This window comes from Xyrauchen texanus, chromosome 19 (assembly GCF_025860055.1).
Source record: "Xyrauchen texanus isolate HMW12.3.18 chromosome 19, RBS_HiC_50CHRs, whole genome shotgun sequence".
Lineage (NCBI taxonomy): Eukaryota > Metazoa > Chordata > Actinopteri > Cypriniformes > Catostomidae > Xyrauchen > Xyrauchen texanus.
In genome coordinates, this window is record NC_068294.1 from 7,171,090 (window position 1) to 7,191,364 (window position 20,275).

Below are 20,275 nucleotides of genomic sequence, written 5' to 3' on the forward strand. Positions count from 1 at the left end.
CACTGCCACGTCCCCGAACACACATGCGCACTTCAGCTTTCCAAAAGCGTGACTTGTGACGCAGTATGATCGAGCTTGTATTTTGCGCAGTTTCACATTTGGCTTGAAATGTATCAGTCCGAAAACCTTTTATGAACAATGGTGATAATACCAGTTTATAGGCATACAGCATGTGACAAAATCACTGAATCAGCAAATAAAATTTTGGTGACGTTGTTTTAAAGTACCAAAACACCAGCAGATGTCGCCAAAAGTATTCCTACAAACTGCAATTGTAGGAATATTTACCAATGCACAGAATGGAACACATTCACAATGTACATTTTAAGACATTAAGAAATTTCCCATGTAATATTGCCCCACAGGGTATAATTTAAGTGGAACATAGGCCAAAGACTTAATGAAATATATATCTGTTCTATACACACACACTGGCAGCCAAAAGTTTGGAATAATGTACAGAGTTAACTCTTATGGTAATAAATTGGTACTTTTATTCACCAAAGTGGCATTCAACTGATCACAATATAGTCATGACATTACTAATGTGAAAAATTACTATTACTATTTGAATTTTGTTTTTTAGAACTTTTTAAACTACTTCAAAGAGTTCTCATCAATCTTCCAAGTGCAGCAATGACAGCTTTGCAGATCCTTGTTATTCTAGCTGTCAATTTTCTGTTTCAAAAGTGGCTTTTTCTTTGCAATTCTTCCCATAAGGCCTGCACCCCTGAGTCTTCTCTACTGTTGTACATGAATCTGGTGTTGAGTGGGTAGAATTCAATGAAGCTGTCAGCTGAGGACATGTGAGGTGTCTATTTCTCAAACTAGAGACTCTAATAGACTTTTGAATTTGAATCACGTGCAGGATATGAATTATATATATTTATAATTAAATTTTTATATCAATTATTAGGTTTCTCACTAGTAAAAATGTTCATTCTTGAATAGTGACATCATTAATAGTGGAAATACCCATTCTTAATATCAAAAATGCAATTTCAATTAGTAAAAAGCATAATTATGGATATCTGTAAATGCATCATTTTCAATGTAGCACAATGATCTGTCATTCACTCCTGTTCAAAACACAAATACAGATATCTATAATAAATGTATTACTAGTTCCATTATCACATATGAGTAATGCACTATTTATTAGTAAAAACGACAATGTTTTATATAAACAATTACATCATTACTTGTGCAAATGTCCATTCAAGATATCAGCTAAATTTCAACTAGTAAAAATTATAATTTTTTATATTGGTAATTTGGTTTTCAATGTTGGTGGCAATGTTACTTTTAGGTTCATATAATGTTATTGCAACTAGTAAGTAAGTCTTTAAAGATATATTTTATTACTCTTCAGTTTATTGATATTTGAAATACACTTACAGATATAAAATAATTAGCATTTTTACTAAGCATGTTGACATTAGGAAGGGATATGTGTGCTGGTAACAATGTAATTATTGATATCACATGTCAGGACAAGTGAAACGTCGAAAGCACTTGCGTTACAATGATAATTTTGAGAAGAATATGATTTGAAAGAGTACAATAATTACTCATTTACACTGTTTAATTTTGTGTTGCATTTGTACCTTGTCAGAAATTATCAGCCCACTAAGATTATTCATAAATCTCTCATATTGCATTTATTATCCCAAGATATTGGATAAGATCTTTTTGTCAACTTCTTTTGTTGTAATTATGACAGGTTTTGTACTTCTTTTTGAACATATATTTCATAAAAAAAAAAAAAAATATATATATATATATATTGATAGAATGATTCATTGACCTGAACTTATACCTAGTTCAGGCTAGTGGGGGCACTCCCTGCAGAAAACAAATTAAATTATAATTATTATATAATAAATTAATAACGACTAGTTTGATCTAAACAAAATAGGTGTCATTTTAAAGCTTAGAATCTGGACTTTACAATGCATATAACCGATCCTACTAATTCTTACATGTTTTTAAATTGCTGAAAAATCGTTCTCATAATTTGTAAAAAACACTAAAAAGATGAGATGTGTTATATATCGTTGGAAAGGTCTCAATTAGTAAAATGCAATGAGCAATTGTTTTCATTGTTTCACTGCAGTGATTATTAGTGTATGAAATTCCCACAGACACACATAAATATTGTAAACAGGAGTGTCTTGTTGTCAAGTTTTTCCTTAATAATTCCTGAAACATACATATAACATAGACAATGACATATCATAACTTACAGCAGACTATCCCGATTCAAATGAACACAAACACAACATAATATGATAAGTCCATCATAGAAAAAATTCCTCAAAGTTTGTATGGAAAGACGATAAACAAAAGGGCGGTCAACACACGTTGTGTGCATGAGAACTTTGTGTGTGCAAGCACACATCCACATATGTGCTCATCTAAAGGATTGGGATGCTCCTGAACACTTAATATTTCTGTATTTTGTAGTCTAATACATTCATTTACATTCAGAATTTTATTAAAATACTCAAAAAAAAAAAATAACACATATTGCGTACTGTTATGCCCTGTGTGAACAAAGTCATGGAATTTTATTTCAACTGGATGAAATAAACTGAAAGAAAGAAAAAATTTAATCAGTCACTTTTGACCGGAACACAATATAAGGGTTAAACTGTAATAAGAGAGACATACTATGATTACTACATCCTAACCCAAACACTAACCCTCAAATAAAACTTTTGGAATTTTTAGAAATACAATAATTAATAAATAATAATACATAATTCATTAATAAATTAAATAATATTTCTCCCATTTTCTTCCAATTTTTTGATATACCCAAAGAAAAGTTCTGTTAGACTCTGCTAACTTCTGGGGACAATTTTAGACAAAGTATGTTTCAGTAAACCCACAAAATGCAATTCAACATGAAGCAGCATGTAAACTTGTTTGATGTCCTCTCTGTGTAAGAGCTTTATATGGTGTTTATCTCCCTGATGTGGCTCAGTCCCACTCACTTTGAATAAAAAAAAAAAACTTTAATTTTTCATGAACCTATCGTTGAATCGGCATTTGCTTTTTGGAAACAAACTGATGGCATAGCTTATTTTTCTGCTCCTCTATCTTATTTTAGATTTTGTTCAAAAGCATCAGTGTTCTCCTAAAAGACACACAACCTTACAAACATACATACAGACACTTTTAAAGGATTGTTCTGTGCTCAACCGACAGCGTTTGCACACACATACACACATATGCTGTCTCTCGCTTCATCCTGTCACACACACACATAGGCTGTGCTCAGCCAATGTCATTGTCTCTGCCAGATAACATCACAACACACACATATTCATGTTGTCCAGATAGCATCCAGGCCTGCTAGAACACAGCTGCTTCAACAAAGAGACACAGAGTAAACATGACTGATGCTTTATCATTAGTGCCACTTTGGGCACAAACACACACTCATGCACATAAAAAAAAAAAAAAAACACTAAAAAAACAACAACACAGGACTGTGTTTTTAACTGAAAATGTCTGGGAGAGGAAGAGTATGGCTCTGGAGTAGAAGAAAAGCTTGTGAGCTGATAAGAGAGCCATTTTGTTTAGGCAGCTGAAGTGTGTGATTTATAAAAATAATTCAGCCTGTTCCATAACTGTTCTATGTTCTTGTTCTATCAAAAAAATGTAAAATCCTCAGGCTATGGAGACATTAAAAGACACTTACATGCTCAAGATGAAGCCCCTGAGCAGCAGGCCCCAGACCAGGGACTCAATTTGACCAATGAGGTGAAAGAGATTCAGCATCAACTGTTGAACATGTCGGTAATGCCGACGAAGGTCATTGCTGACTTGGAGGATCTTGCTGTAATACGTCGATCGATCACTGCCATGGAGATGAAAATCAATGAGTTGATTACAAGAGTGGCGGATGTTGAGAAATGGATCAATTATCTGGAGTCATCGGAGAGGGAATTAGCTTCTAATTCGATAGCAACCACGGCGGACTTGGAACACGTTTGGGAAAAGTTGGAATACCTTGAGAATTGTAACCAGCAAAACACAGAATTGTTGGAGTTCCTGAGCTAGCAGAGGGTCAGAATATGATGGAATTTCTGGATGGGCTCTTTCTGATTCTGCTCAACATAACAGGCCATAAACTGGAAATCGAGCGAGCTCACAGTGTTCTGGCTCAGCGATCCGCTGAGGGAGACAGGCCCGATCAATTCTGGCTACATTTCTGAGATCATCCGATAAAGATCTTGTGTTACGTGAGGCGAGGAGTAAAGGAAGGCTTTCTTGGAAGAACCACAACATTTTCTTGTTCCCAGACTTTGTGAATTCAACAAGAAAGAAACGTGATTGATTCAAGGGATGCAAGAAACTCTTACATCACTGGAAGGTCGCTTTTGCACTTATGTTCCTGGCCAAATTGAGAATAGATGCTAAGAATGTCCGCAAAGTATTTACTTGTCCCCAACAAGTATTGTCCTTCATAAAGTCAATGGAATGAGTAAGACTTTGTGTGGTGCTCGCGTTGAATCCGACTGGGCCTGACTCAGTGAACATTCACTTGACCGTCCGAGGAAACTGGGTGCCTATTTTGTTTCTTTTGGTGCTGGTTTCGCCTAGCAGCTGGAGTTTGTTCTGTGTAGAAACACTCCTTCGGGACAGTGTTGTCGATGAATCTGCACGTTCTTTGTGCTTATGCCTCCTATTGTCTGGAGTTTGTTTTGTGGAGTATTTTTTGCAGGACATTGGAGTGATTAGGTCATCTGCTGCACTCGTTTGACTGCTTGAGGAAATTGAGCGGCTTTTTTTGTGTGTATGTGCTGGTTACGCTCGCAGCTGAAGCTTGTTTTGTGGAGGAACACACCTTCGGGACAGTTCTGTGGATTAATCTACAAGTTATTTGTGTTTATTCTGCCTATTGGCTGGAGTTTGTTTTATAGATATTCTTCTGTTATGTAATTCTGTCCCACAAAATTTGTATTGAAACACTGGACTTGAGCAATCAGACAGTAAATTTGTCCGTGGGGGCTCTCGTAGGTGTACATAGACTGTTTGAGTTTAGAGGGACGGACGCCGGTAGGCGATGTCGTGCGCAGGGTTAATGTGCATATCTTTCTTTTTCTGTTTGTCTGGTTCTAGGGGAAGTTTGGGGTTTGATTGTTGCACTAATGTTGGAATGTGGTCTTTATAATTTTGTTTTTGACACACAATTAATTTTTTCTAATATGTCAAAATGTTAATATGAGTGGATTTATCTCTCTCCACATGGAATGGGATGGGGCACCCCATAAAAAGAATGAAGGTTATTTCTTTTACAAAGGAAATGAAAGAAGAAGGGAGAGTGAGAAGAGGTGCATAATTTATAAGCCTTGTATAGTCAGGGGTGAATGAACCACATATGATGGGAATAATCCTTCATCACTGCTGTCTTTAAATGCAGAGTGCACCTCTTCTCGGGGAGCCAGCTTCATATCTCCACTTGTGCACACACTGGCATCCTCGCACGCCCAGGACCAGAGCTGTGAATATTCAGAGCTGATGAGAAGGTCTGCTGCCGGACCAGTTCTTCGGACCCCCAGACGAGTTGAAGAGTCACTGGGGATGAACAGCTCACGGGCCACCTTCTCCTCATGCCGCCAGTAATGCCACCGCCCCTTGCACCGTGGACCTTCATATGAACATTACCCCGCCCTTTCATGGAGCCCGTTCACCGAGAGGATGCCAGATTCCCCCTTTATTATGAATACTATTCCCCCATGGACACTTTATTACCCCTTTTGGACATTTTAATTTATTATAATTTTCAATCTCCAAGGCTTGATGCCACACTGATTGTGTCTGCTCACCCTGTCACAGTTTCTTCAAGAAACGCATCTTTCCCCGCAGGAAGCTGAAAAATTTGGGAAGATATGGGGTGGGCGTGTTTTCTTTAGTGCTGGCTCAAGTAAGAGCAGAGGAGTCATTACAATGATAAGTAAACTTCTACAATTCAAATGTCTCAAACAGAGTAAAGATAAATTAGGAAGAGCCATTATTGTTTTAACAAAAATTCAGGGGCAAAGTTTGATTTTGGCTAACACTGATGATCATGGCTTTTTATAGATCTTGAAGGGATGCTATAAGCCGTTGGCACCCCTCATGATACAATATTGGTAGGATCAGTCCTTGATCATGGTGAAGCAAAAGTGTGTAAGCCCCCTAGAGCAACATTGACTTTTCACAGGATGTGTAAAAATCATGGTATTACAGATATTTGGAGACTTTTGAACCCATCTGGTTGGGACTATACATTCTTTCTGATGAAAAGAATGTATAACCCAACCAGATTGGTTCAAAAGTCTCCAAATATCTGTAATACCATGATTTTTACACAAGATTTATTCTAGAATTTTTTTTTTATATATCTAAGTGCCTTAGTTCATCTGTTGTTGACTGCTCAATTGAAAACATCTTGAGTGTGTTTAGAGGTATTGACACATATGGAGAAAAATAAATCATATAGTTGTGCTTTAATGTATCCCTTTTGCAAAATCCTCATTTCCAACAAATGTTAAAGGCTGAAATAAATGTTTATACGAAGACCAACTGGTCCTCAGTATCCTCTGTGGGTGTGGCTTGGGGGTCGGATCATACAGTATGCCTCATTCATCAAAAAATCCAAAGCACGAGAACTCGTGGCGTTGGAAGGGAATATTAAATGTGCTAAGTCACAGCTAAAGGATAATACTATTTTGTCGCAGAAGGTGGAGTTTTGGGTATTCAGGGCAAGACAGTCATACTTTGAGTCAGGGGACAATGCAGGGAAGCTTTTGGCAAGAAATATAAACCAAAGAGTCTCTTTCAACCATTCCCTCAGTGAAATCTGCTGGTGGTGAAATTTGTACATTGGCCATTGATATTAATAATGCTTTTAAAAAATGCTATCTTGATGTAACGTGGTAGTGGTGATCTTTTAGAATAGAGGCTTAGGATCTAATTGCAGCTTTTTAATGATAACAAGAAGAAGGTAATACAATAAACATGGAGGAATACAAACAAACAACATTTCTACATAAATGCTACAGCTTATCATAAGAACATAAGAACAAGAACGGGGCCCATTGGAAAGGGGCCCCGCTGTGTTGGCACATCAATTGCCTGGAGTTGCTGACCGTCCTTCTTGCTCTCAGGAAGTTCCTCCCGTTAGTTCGGGACAAACATGTCCTCGTGAGATCGGACAGTGAAGGGAACAAGAGGGTATATATATACACAGATGAATGATGAGGGAAAGGATAACAGCTGAGGAAGATGGAGGGCAGGAGAGTGTAATCAAAAGGTGCATGCTGGGAAGTCTAGTCCATAAACAAAGGGGGAAACTAAACAGTCAATAAAGTGTACAGACGATGAGGGAAAAAACAAGGCAGTTCATAACAGATGCCCCCCAAAGAAAAGGGGTGACTCATAGTGTCCAACGATGGATGGGAAGGAAGGCGGAGGCAGCCACAGAGCAGGAACAGGGTCAGGAGGCCTGGGAGATGGCTACAGAGCAGGGACAGAGTCAAGAGGCCTGGGAGGTGACTACAGGGCAGGGACAGAGTCAAGAGGCCTGGGAGGTGACTACAGGGCAGGGACTGGGTCAGGAGGCCTGGGAGGCGGCCACAGAGCAGGGACAGGGTCAGGAGGCCAAGCCCAAGGTGGAGTGGGCAGAGCCGCAGTAGGAGCAGGGGTTTGTGTTTCACGAGTAGGAGGATCTGGAGATGGAGCGGGCGGAGTTGCAGTCTTTGGAAGAGTGGACTGAACTCCTGGAGAAGTAGCAAGATGAGCAGGTGGAGTCCTGGAAGACTCTGAGGGTGGAGTCGTCGTGGTCAGGAGTGCTGGTAGCAACTGGGAAACGACCTCCATGGTCGTGGACACTGGCAGCGAATTAAGAGTAGGATCTCCTCTTCTGCTTCCAGATGGCAGACAGGACAGCCGTGGGAGGCCCGAAGGGCGGAGGCGTGGGAGGCTCGAAGGGCGGAGCCGTGGGAGGCTCGTAGGGTGGAGCCATGGGAGGCTCGATGAAGGAAGGCTCCAGGATCACAGAAGCTGAGGAGAAAGTGGTCTCTGTTGATGGGAGCTCAGAGACCACTGGAACCACAGTGGCCCTCCCCCTATAAATTACTTGCTATTAGAATCTGGGCTGGGGCTGGCTCTGGGACAGATGAGGCTTGCAACGCTGGCTCTTGGATGTACGAGGCTTGCAATGCTGGCTCTTTGGCTGTGGCAGGCATGGGCGTTGGCTTGTTGGCTATGGCAGGTGTGGTTATTGGCTTATTGGCCATGGCAGGCCTGGAGGCTTGGAGAAAACAGCCGTGGAAGGCTTGGAGCAAGGAGCCGTGGAAGGCTTGGAGCAAGAAGCCATGGAAGACTTGGAGCAAGAAGCCATGGAAGACTTGGAGCAAGAAGCCATTTGGAGCATGAACGTTGCTGAATGTGTGATTATTATAATTTTTTATTTATTTATATATTTTGTGTCTATAATCATATACGACCACTGGGATGTTGTTGGGGGCCAGTGTGTTGTTGGGGATTAGGAGGGGGAGGGGTTATAATGGGGGTTAATTGTTCATTTTGTGTATATACTGTATGTTTTGTTTTTCTGTTCAATATGCAAATCAATTAAAAAATTGTTAATCAGAAAAAAAAGGAAAAAGGACCTCATCATTTCTACACTGCCTATAAGAAGAGAGAAGGGGAAGGAGAGAAAGATAGAAAGTAGCAGAGAAAAGCATTCCAGCGTCTGGATGGATGAGTCACTCTCCATTACTCTCTCTAATTCCCACTCTGGTTTTTTCGTATTCTTGTGGGTGGGATGCTAAATTTAGTCCTGGCGCTGAGCCCTGACAGACAACTAGGCCGGCATCAGCATCCAAAATGAGTCTACACAGACCCAGTACAAATCATACAGCCAACAAATTCACACATTTGGAAACAGACACCCCAAAATCAAAAGAAAGAGAAAAGAATTTATGAGAACTCTTTCCAATGAAATTGTATATGTTACCATTAGTTAATGCATTATTAACTAACATGCATGCACACTGGACAATAGTGTGTTTATAATAAACATCAACCAAGATCAATAATTTTAATTTAATTGATTTTGCTTAAAGTGATAGTTCAGTCATTGTTTACTCACCCCTGTGTTGTTATAACCCCAAATTACTTTATTACATTTTCTTAACACAAAGGGAGAAATAGTGAAAAAATATAGGTCTCACTGATGTCATACACTGGCAGTTCCCCTTCTGTTGCTCTCTCCACGTTGTGTCAGAGAAGCGACACTAGGGGTCTTTCTTGAGTGCCGATATCCACCTCTGATCTATGAAAAAAGGCCAATGAGAGTTGGCAGCCAGTATTTGCATGTCCCGCCCCCGGACATACGGGTATTTAAGCGGCGCAAATACGGGAGTTCATTCAGAAAAATTTCTTCGGAGCCGATGGTCTGTCTGCAGTTTGCTGCGAGTTACACACCACTATAAACGTTCCTGTTTCCTCTGACGATCTGCATGCTGTTGGATCTTGACGGCGCACAACAGCGGCTATCTCCTTCACATTGCACGGCGTGCATTGTTGCCCCTGAGCGCTTCGACAGCGCAGACACACACACACACACACTGTGTATTAAAAGAGTAAATTTCTATTAAGAGTAATTTCTCTAAAAGAGCAAACACAGCGGCGTTGAACGTCCTTTTAAGGACGCGTCTTTTTCAAGATGCCTTTCCGCCCCTGTGTCGTTCCTGGATGCGGTAGAGTGCTTTCCGCTTCAGACGGCACAGGCTGTCTCGTGTGTTTGGGCCACGATTGGGCCACAAGGTAAGTGCTTTGAGTCTATTCTCAGCACCTCAGCCTCGGGCCGCAACGAAGCCGCCCAACGCTGCATTACCTGTTCTGCCCCGCAGCGAGACCCCGCCGGGTATGTCCAAAATACTCGTCCCTTTGGTGCCCCAGCGCAGAGCTGGGAAGCGTGGCTTTCGCTCCCCAATGCATCACGCTGGCTGCACCGGACCATTCGACTCTGTTACGCAATTCAGTTTGCCTGGCTCCCACCCCTCTTAGCCAAGGGCGCGGTAGAGCCCGTCCCTCCAACCGAAATGAGGAAGGGTTTCTACAGCCCTTACTTCATTGTACCCAAGAAAGGCGGCGACTTACGACCAATCCTGGACCGGCGAGTTTTCAATCGGGCCTTGTTAAAACTCCCGTTCAAAATGCTCATGCAGAGAAATATTCTGGCTGGCGTTCAGCATCTAGATTGGTTCGCAGCGGTAGACCTGAAGGACGCGTACTTCCACATCTCAATTCTGCCATGACACCGACCCTTCTTACGGTTCGCGTTCGACGGCCAGGCGTTTCAGTACAAAGTCCTCCCCTTCGGCCTGTCTCTGTCCCCTCGCGTCTTCACGAAGGTCGCAGAGGTGGCCCTTGCCCCGCTACAAGTAGCCGGCATCCGCAGAGACCAGGCGCTCCGGCACCTCAGCCGTTTGGGGCTTCAGGTCAACTGGGAAAAGAGCAAGCTCACTCCGGTTCAGAGCATCTCTTGTCTTGGGTTGGAGTTAGACTCAGTATCAATGACAGCACGTCTCACGAGCGAGCGTGCTCAGTCGGTGCTGGACTGCCCCGCTTCCCTCAAGCCAGGCACAGTGGTCCCTCTAAAACATTTCCAGAGGCTCCTGGGGCATACGGCATCCTCCACGGCGGTCGCGCCGCTGGGGTTGATGCATATGAGACCACTCCAGCACTGGCTCCAGACTCGAGTCCCGAGACAAGCATGGCACCATGGCATGCATCGGGTAAGGATCACCCCCGCCTGCCTCAAAACCCTCCGACCCTGGACAGACCTCTGCTTTTTACGGGCAGGAGTGCCCCTGCAGCAGGTGTCTCGACGCGTTCTGGTCACAACCGATGCCTCCTGGTCCGGGTGGGGTGCCATGTACAGCGGGCATGCAGCAGCGGGCCATTGGAAAGGGGCCCCGCTGCGTTGGCACATCAATTGCCTGGAGTTGCTGACCGTCCTTCTTGCTCTCAGGAAGTTCCTCCCGTTAGTTCGGGACAAACATGTCCTCGTGAGATCGGACAGCACCACGGTGGTGGCGTACATAAATCACCAAGGCGGCGTACGCTCCCGCCACACGTCACAACTCGCCCGCCGTCTCCTCCTATGGAGCCAGCAGTGACTCAAGTCGCTGCGTGCCACTCACATCCCCGGCAAGCTCAACGTCATAGCGGACGCGCTATCACGACAACGCCTGCCCGGCGGGACTGGAGGCTTCACCCCAGTCGGTCCAGCTGATTTGGGAACGGTTTGGCAAGGCCCAGGTAGACCTGTTCGCCGCCCAGGAAACCTCCCACTGCCCGCTCTGGTACGCCCTAACAGAGGCTCCCCTCGGGACAGACGCGCTGGCACACAGCTGGCCCTCGGGGCTGCGCAAGTACGCATTTCCCCCAGTGAGCCTTCTTGCACCGGTGCTGTGCAAGGTCAGGGAGGACGAGGAGCAAGTCACGTTGGTGGCCCCCTACTGGCCCACTCGGACTTGGTTCTCGGAACTCAGGCTCCTCGCGACAGCTCCTCCCTGGCGAATTCCCCTGAGAAAGGACCTCCTCTCTCAGGGATGGGGCACGCTCTGGCACCCGCGCCCAGACCTCTGGAACCTCCACGTCTGGTCCCTGGACGTTGTGAATACCATCAACCAAGCCAGAGCCCCCTCTACCAGGCACCTTTACACCCTAAAGTGGCGCTTGTTCGCAGATTGGTATTCTTCCCGAGCCGAAGACCCGCAGAGATGCGTGATTAGGTCAGTGCTTCTGTTCCTATAGGAGAGGCTGGACAGGAGGCTGTCCCCGTCCTCCCTCAAGGTGTATGTTGCTGCTATCGCTGCCCACCACGATCCTGTAGACGGCAAGTCTTTGGGTAAGCACGACCTGATCCTCAGGTTCCTGAGAGGCGCCCGGAGGTTGAATCCCTCCCGGCCAGGCCTAGTTCCCTCCTGGGATCTCTCGGTAGTCTTGGCAGGACTCCAGAGACCTCCCTTTGAGCCGCTCGAATCAGTTGGACTCAGGGCCCTCTCTCTTAAGACGGCCCTGCTGATCGCGCTCGCCTCCATTAAGAGGGTCGGGGACCTGCAAGCGTTCTCTGTCAGCGACACTTGCCTGGAGTTCGGTCCGGCAGATACGTCTGTGATCCTAAGACCGCGACCGGGCTATGTGCCCAAGGTTCCTACCACACCATTCCGAGAATCAGGTAGTGAACCTGCAAGCGCTGCCCCGGGAGGAGGCAGACCCAGCCCTTTCGTTTCTGTGTCCAATGCGCGCCCTGCGCATTTACCTGGACCGCACACAGAGCACCAGACGCTCTGAGCAGCTCTTTGTCTGCTTTGGGGGACGGCAGAAAGGGAATGCCGTCTCCAAACAGAGGCTCGCCCACTGGGTTGTCGACGCCATCACACTGGCTTATCACACCCAGGCCGTGCCCCTACCCTTACGGGTCCGAGCTCACTCAACAAGGGGTGTTGCGTCCTCGTGGGCACTGGCCAAGGGCACCTCCCTAGCAGACATCTGTAGAGCCGCGGGTTGGGCAACACCCAACACCTTCGCGAGGTTTTACAACCTCCACGTTGAGTCGGTTGCGTCTCGTGTTTTCTCAGGTCCGAGCCCGTAGAACTCGGTAACACGTAGACCGACCGGCCGGGTGGATCGCTTGCGCCCAGCGCAGTTTTCCTGACGTCAAGGTAAAGTAGTGCGCCTTCTTCCCAGGGCGCCCCACTCCGAGTCGGGACCCTGGTCGATTCCTCCCCAGCCCTCCGGGTCCGCGGTTCAGCGGAGGAACTCGCCAACCCAAGTCACTGCGGGTATCCTGATGGGTTGCTCAACAGGTAAAATAGAAGGCCTCCTGCGCGGACGCCCCCTGTGCGTATTTCCACGGTTCTGTCCCCTTACGATCGGACCCCCGTGTCTCCCTTAGGCAGTTACAGCTGCCCCGGTCGCCGTGCTGTAGCAACTCCCCCCTTCGAGGCTGGGATCTACCACCGCACCATACTTTCCACACGAGCCCTAAGACGGCCGTGTGACGTGTCTACCACTTTTCCTCCCCAAGAAAAAGGGCAGGTGTGGTCTCGGCAGGGTCTGGTAAGACCCCTTCCCTATATGCGTGTAAGGGCCCGGCCGTGATTGCTCTATGCGAGAAACATAGAGAGAAAAGAGGCCCAGCCAGGCTGGCCTGTTCCCATGTTGGCAAACATCGCCTTGTTCCCCTCCCAGGGTAACTAGAAGGATCCCGATGTTCGTATGGGGCATTGGGGAAGGGTACATGCAGCCGGGTACAGACGATGCGTGGCACTGGATGAATCCCTGCCTGCTTCTGTATCGGCAGTTCACGTACACGGTTCAGCACATGGCAAGATTGGAATGGGTCCCCTAGTGTCGCTTCTCCGACACAACGTGGAGAGAGCGACAGAAGGGGAACATTTGGTTACGTATGTAACCTCCGTTCCCCGAGGGAGGAACGACACGTTGTGTCTTTCCTCCGCCATGTCACTGAACCGAGCCACTGTTGTGGCCGGACCATTTCCGGCTCCTCAGAAAAATCCTGAATGAACTCCCGTATTTGCGCCGCTTAAATACCCGTATGTCCGGGGGCGGGACATGCAAATACTGGCTGCCAACTCTCATTGGCCTTTTTTCATAGATCAGAGGTGGATATCGGCGCTCAAGAGAGACCCCTAGTGTCGCTTCTCCGACACAACGTGTCGTTCCCTCCCTCGGGGAACGGAGGTTACATACGTAACCAAACGTTTATGGTGACCACCATAATGCAAATGTATAATTCAGAAGTCTAATAAATTATTGTATGTGACTCGTGTTGTTCTGAAGGAATAAGATAATGTTTGGTGAGAAACAACCCAAAATCGAATATATTATTTAGTGAAAATCTTCAACGTCAGGTTGGTCTCCTGTGCGTGTTCATGAGACAGCCTGCACATGAGCTTTAGAGCTCCCTGCAGGAGAGCATAATGCTGCAGTCGCTCACAAGGTGGGTGTTCAAGCGAACACTCGTTTTGTTTCACCTCAACAGGACCACCAGCGATATAAACAACAGAAAACGCAACATAGCTGCACACAAACCAGAGAATAGAAGTTACAAACATTTCTAATGAGTTTGTAGTGTAAAAATAGATGCATTCCTATGCCCAGAACTGGAGAGACAGGTGGAGGGAAGTAGGAATTTCTGTCACCTTTTCTCCATTGTGAACCTATGTGTGTGTGTGTGTGTGTGTGTGTGTGTGTGTGTGTGTGTGCGTGTGTGTGTGTGTGTGTGTGTGTAACAGACTTCTGCCTGAAGAGACCATTGCAAAAACAGCTGGTAGATGTAACATGCTCTGCCAAATACAAGTAGTTTAAATAGGCAAGTGAGATGCTGGCTTCAATATAATACTATCTGAATGATTTTGGACTGGTGCCAGTTCATAGCGGACGTGACTTATGGCGTGACACCAAATATAGAAACCAGTGATCGACAGAATGTACTGTCACATATCGAAGCTTCTTAGGACAAAAATGATGGTTACTAATGTAACTATGGTCCTACGACAGGCAGTACTGAAAGCATTAGTGGAATACTCTTGTGCTTTGACCAAGATTCTAATTAGAAAGTTTTTACCCCATTACGCATGACATCTTCAGCTATAAAAACCCCAAATCTCAAATCCAACAGAACAGTGTAGTGGATCAGCGGAATGGGCGGTGCACCAGTCACAGAACACCTTCCATTTACTAGCATACAATTTTTGTGTAGATGCTGCACGAGCATTCATAACTCGCTGTGATCACTCCAAGAGAGGCCAGGTGGACCCAGTGGCCACACCCACAATTTCAACCAGTCTGGGTGAGAAAGCCAAACTCCTCCCCTCCAACTGAGTCAGCAGATCTGATCTGCTGGGTAGTGGTCAACGTGGCCATGCTAACAATGACAGGAGGGTCTAAAACCATGGCCACACAGGCCATTGAGGAGCAACAAGCAGCAGACAAGCACAGGGTTCTCAAAATCAGATGTACCGGGGAGGAAGCATACAATGTTACGTCCGGCCAATCGTGAGCCAGAGCATCCATGCCCAGTGATCCTGAATCATCTGTCAGAGAGAACCAACAAGGGCAGTGAGTTGTCTGACTGTCTGTGAGCACTTCAACAACAGCTGTCCCATAAGTCCGCCATATCATCTGCTCCACCTCCGAGTTTAGTGTCAAATCTCCCTGTAACACATTACCAAGTGAGAGAGCATCTGCAGCATAGTTGAGTCCACCAGGCAAGTAAACCGCTCGAATAGAAAGGTTTGCTTGAGCCCATATCAGTAGATTGTGAGCTACTTGAAGTGCTCTCCGTGACCTTGTGCCCCCCTGATTATTGATGTAAAAAACATTGTCCATGCGCATCAAGACATGTTTGTCCCTGAGCACCGTCTGAAAATGGAACAGTCAATTCCAGAACATGCTGTGCACAAAGCCCTACTCCAAGTACCATTCACTCCTCTTTGGCACCAGACTCCACCCCATCAGAGAAGACTGGCATCTGTCCTTATTACATCCCACTTCATGCGCAAAGGTGTCTACCTCTTGTGGATCATGAACTACTGTAGGTTTCACACCAGTGTGTTTAGGCGGTCGACGGTGAATCTGTATACTGACTATAGCCTCTTGAGAGGTAGTCAGCAGCCACAGTTTTTTTCGTTATTGATCGCCAATGAGCCAGCAAACTCCCCGTAAAACATCCCACAGTCGACCTTACCATGTCAGCACTTCTGTCTGCGCTTGTCTGCAGAGATGGGGGGCGACAATGGGGGCCTTGGTTTGCATATGAGACTGATACCCCTGTAGTAAGGTGCCACCACATCTGGTTGGAGGAGGTGGAGTTTGGGGGCTCAGATGGTGAAACTGATGAGGAGGCTTAAATATAGGTTTTGCACCAACATTCTGATAGCGAGCAAACGTTGTCCCTACATGACAGGAACAAGTCTCAGAGCCTGTGCTGCAGGTCCGACGATTCGACCAGGTACTAGCAGCAACCGTCTCAAGTTGTTCAGACAGTATAGTGCACTCATTGCCTGCAACGCAAGTTCAGTTAGATCCATCACTAAAGGTCAGATGATGTTGCATTCAGGGAGGAGTGCAACGCAACAAGCATGTGTGATAAAAAGAATCAGAAAAACAACCAAGACATGCTGCAGAGTTGTATGCCCATGACAGCAGTTCATCTGTGTGTCTGCACTCGACATTGGGGCAGCGCACATTCTCACTAAGTGCCTCATCAGGAGAAATGATAAGCACCACAACACTGGGTTTTACAGGTGGCATGCTGCCGAGACCCGTTCCCTCTGGGTCCTGCATCACAGCCAGTGTGTAGGCCAGTTGATCAGGATGTGTGGCCTTTGATGAACTCTGTAATGGAGAGACCAATATGGATGTAAAATCACGGAACTGAGGCATCATAAAGGAGGGTCTTTGTGCATAATGCAGAAAAACATTCTCAGGGACCACTGCTGGTTATGGGGGGGGTTCTAGATCAATATGGGTGAGCATCGCATTGTGGTAAATGGTCTGCACTTATATAGCGCCTTTTTAACCTTAACGGTATTCAAAGCACATTCACAGATTCATACACATTCATAATGGGTGAATGTGTCAAATTCACCCATTCATACACCAATGGCAGCAACTTGGTGTTCAGTGTCTTGCCCAAGGACAATTCAGCATGTGGAGTCATGTGGGCCAGGATTCAAACCACCAGTTCTGCGATTAGTGGCCGACCCGCTCTACCAACTGAGCCACAGCCGCCCCACAAATGTTCCGATTTCAATGTTCCCTCCAAGGATATTACCACTGAAGATGACCCACCCGATATCTCATAAATAATAATTGCCTAGGCAACCAGGGTTTCAGTGTATATGTGTTTACAAAGGTGCAGGCAACCTGAAGTTTGACACCTTTCAGAAGTGTGACAACATCGCGTGGGTGCTTCCCAGAGAAAATGCTCATAAACAGCGCTTTCCGATCACGAGCAGCGAATCCCGGATAAAAACGCTCGTAAACAGTCCTTCCCAATCGCAAGCAGCAAATCCCGGAGAAAACTGCTCGTAAACTGCACTTCCCAATCGCTAGCGGCTCTTCACGGAGAAAACCAATCTGTAAACACGGCGACACAACAGTTCGCGAGAATGAAGAAGAGGTCGAGCTGACGTGTTCAGGGGTATTTATATCTAAAGACACGTCATGCGTCACGTGGTGACAACTTTCTAATTCGATTCTCAGTCAAATCACAAGCGCAAGAGTTTTCCACTAGTGCTTTCAGTACTGCCTCTTGCTGTCTGGAACGGAAGGAAATAGAACTCTGATTAACATAGAAAAGATAACTTTTATTGCGTGTCGTATGGCATTTGAGTAGGACACGGTATGACTGTAGCTATCTTCAGCCCCATCTCTCTGTTTGATTTAGGACTCTGGTTCAAACAAATCAAGCTTGTCATTGAAATGCATCTATTTTTCGACCACAATCTCTTCAGACATGTTGTCTAATTTGTAACATAACATGTTCTCTGGTTTGTGTGCATCCATGTTGTGTTTTCTGTTGTTAATATCGCTGGAGGTCCTGCTGAACTGGTGAACTAATGCATTAAAAATCCGAAATCTATTTTTAGGACAATTAAAGGGATAGTTCACCCAAAAATGTTAATTATCTCATAATTTACCATCATGCCATCCCAGATGTGTATGACTTTCTTTTCTTTGCAGAACAAAAAATAAGTGTTTTAGAAGTAAATTTCAGCTCTGTAGGTCCATACAATGCAAATGAATGGTAACCAGACTTTTGAAGCTCCAAAAATCACATAAAGGCATCATAAAAGTAATCCATAAGACTCCAGTGTTTAAATTTCCATATCTTCAGAAGCGATATGATAAGTGTGGGTGAGAAACTGATCAATATTATATAAACTTGGTGCATTTTAGGACTTTTCACACGCAAATATAATGCCCACTGTGAACTAATTGCAAAATATGTGTCAAATGTTTTCAGAACACCCCCTAAATAATAAAAAAAGACTCCAGTTATTCATAAAAAATATTATGTTTACAATCTGATGATAAACTAAATTTCAACAACAATAAAAAAAATGTTTTGTGGTTGTCCTAACTTTGTAAGCATGTAATTCTGGTTCTGTTCACTCCTTTTAAAAAGTATTATTTTATTCCACTTGATGGCAGCAAGTACTAGAAACTATAAATGTCCCTCTATATCACCTTCCATCACAAAATGCTGATCTGAAATGTAAGTGGTGCTCCAACACATTTTAGCCCTCAAAGATGTGCTCGTCAATAGACATTCAGTCTATTTTTCAGTTCATACACCACCCCCATTGTCAAGTCAATCATTTTTATTTGTATAGCACCTTTCACAACACACATAGTTTAAAAGCAGCTTCACAGAAATGTATGCATTAACAGAAAATGAAACTGTAATGTCTATGAGTCATCATTCTGTAGTTTGATAAAATATAATTGTGAGTTGTGTTTAAATATAAGTAATCAATTAATAATTGTATTTATAACCCCAGTGAGCAAGCCGAAGGCGACTGTGGCAAGGAACACAAAACTCCATAAGATGTTGGTTAATGGAGAAACATAACCTTGGGAGAAACCAGACTCACTGTGGGGGCCAGTTCCCCTCTTGCTAACATCATGAATATAATGTAAACATTACTTATGTGTAGTGCAAGTCATGGTTTAGTATGAGTAAACTAAGTAAGTGTTAAGGGTCAGTGTTTAAACAAAGATTTTATAAGAACTGTAAGATTAATGACTAATGTCTTCCTGGATTCATCCTCGATTAACTGCAGAAGTTCACATAGATGCATTGTTGTTTGTTAGTTGGCTGATGAAGGGTTTTGTTGGCAGTTAATTGATAGTCTATGTATTCCATTTCAAGAGTGTAGTCCATCATTAGACCGAGGGGATGCAGTCAGAGGTCAGTTAGGTGCATCACAGTTCAACAGGCCGGTAATTTCAGTGAGGTCTATCCTAAGTCCAAGGTTCAGGCAATGTCATATGAAGTATCCCATGTCTTATCTCATCCTTTGAAGTCCATCGTAATAGTCTGAAGTGATGTTTGGCTGGCACCGGCTGTTATTAGTCATCATCACACAGCGACACGTACCAGTGGAGTCCAACACGAAGCAGGAATGGAGCTGGATCTAGCCGATTCTGGTGACCTCAGGATAGGAGTACCGAGGTTGAGACAGGGAAACAAATAGAATAATATTAGCAAAGATGCCATTCAATTTGATCATGATCAATATATCTGGTTCCGGCAGACCTAACCAAAGCAGCCTAATTGTGAGTTAAAGGATAAATTAGGTGTATGCCTGGCTAAATAGATGAGTCTGGGGCTAATATAATAATATTCCTTGGTTCTAGTCAGCACTCTGGCTGCTAGATTTTAAACCAATTGAAGTTTATTTAGTGATCTTGCAGGACATCCTCCAAGTAATGCATTACAATAATCCAGCCTTGAGGTCATGAATGCATGAATTAGATTTTTCGGCATCAGCAACAGTATGTGTCGTAATTTAGCATGTGGAATTTTTCTTAGGTGGAAAAATGCTGTTCTACAAACACTGGTAATTTGATTTTCAAAGGATTGTTTGGTATCAAATATAACACCTAAGTTCTTCGCTGTTGAAGATGATGTAACAGTACATCAAGAGATTATATTTTAGCGGCTTATTTTTAAAGGTTTTTGGTAAAATAATAAGTACCTATGTTTTGTCGGAATTGAGTAGAAGGAAATATTTTGCCATCCAATCTTTTATTTCATTGATACACTCTGCTAATTTGGAGAATTGTGAAATTTCATCAGGTTTTGAAGAAATATAAAGTAATATCTCCCAGGGGAAGCATATACAAGGAAAAAAGCAGAGGTCCTAAAACTGATCCCTGTGGCACTCCATACTTTACTTTTGTTTGGTTTGACTATTCCTCGTTTACATAGACAAAGTGGTAGCGGTCTGCTAAATAGGACCTAAACCATGCTAATGCAAGTCCACAAATGCCAACATAATTCTCTAGCCTATTCAAGAGAATGTCATGATTTATGTTGTTGAATGCAGCACTAAGATCTAAAAGCACTAGAAGAGAAATGCAGCTGCGCTCAGATGATAAGAGGATGTCATTTGTAACTCTGATAAGTGCAGTCTCTGTACCGTGATGAGGCCTAAATCCTGAC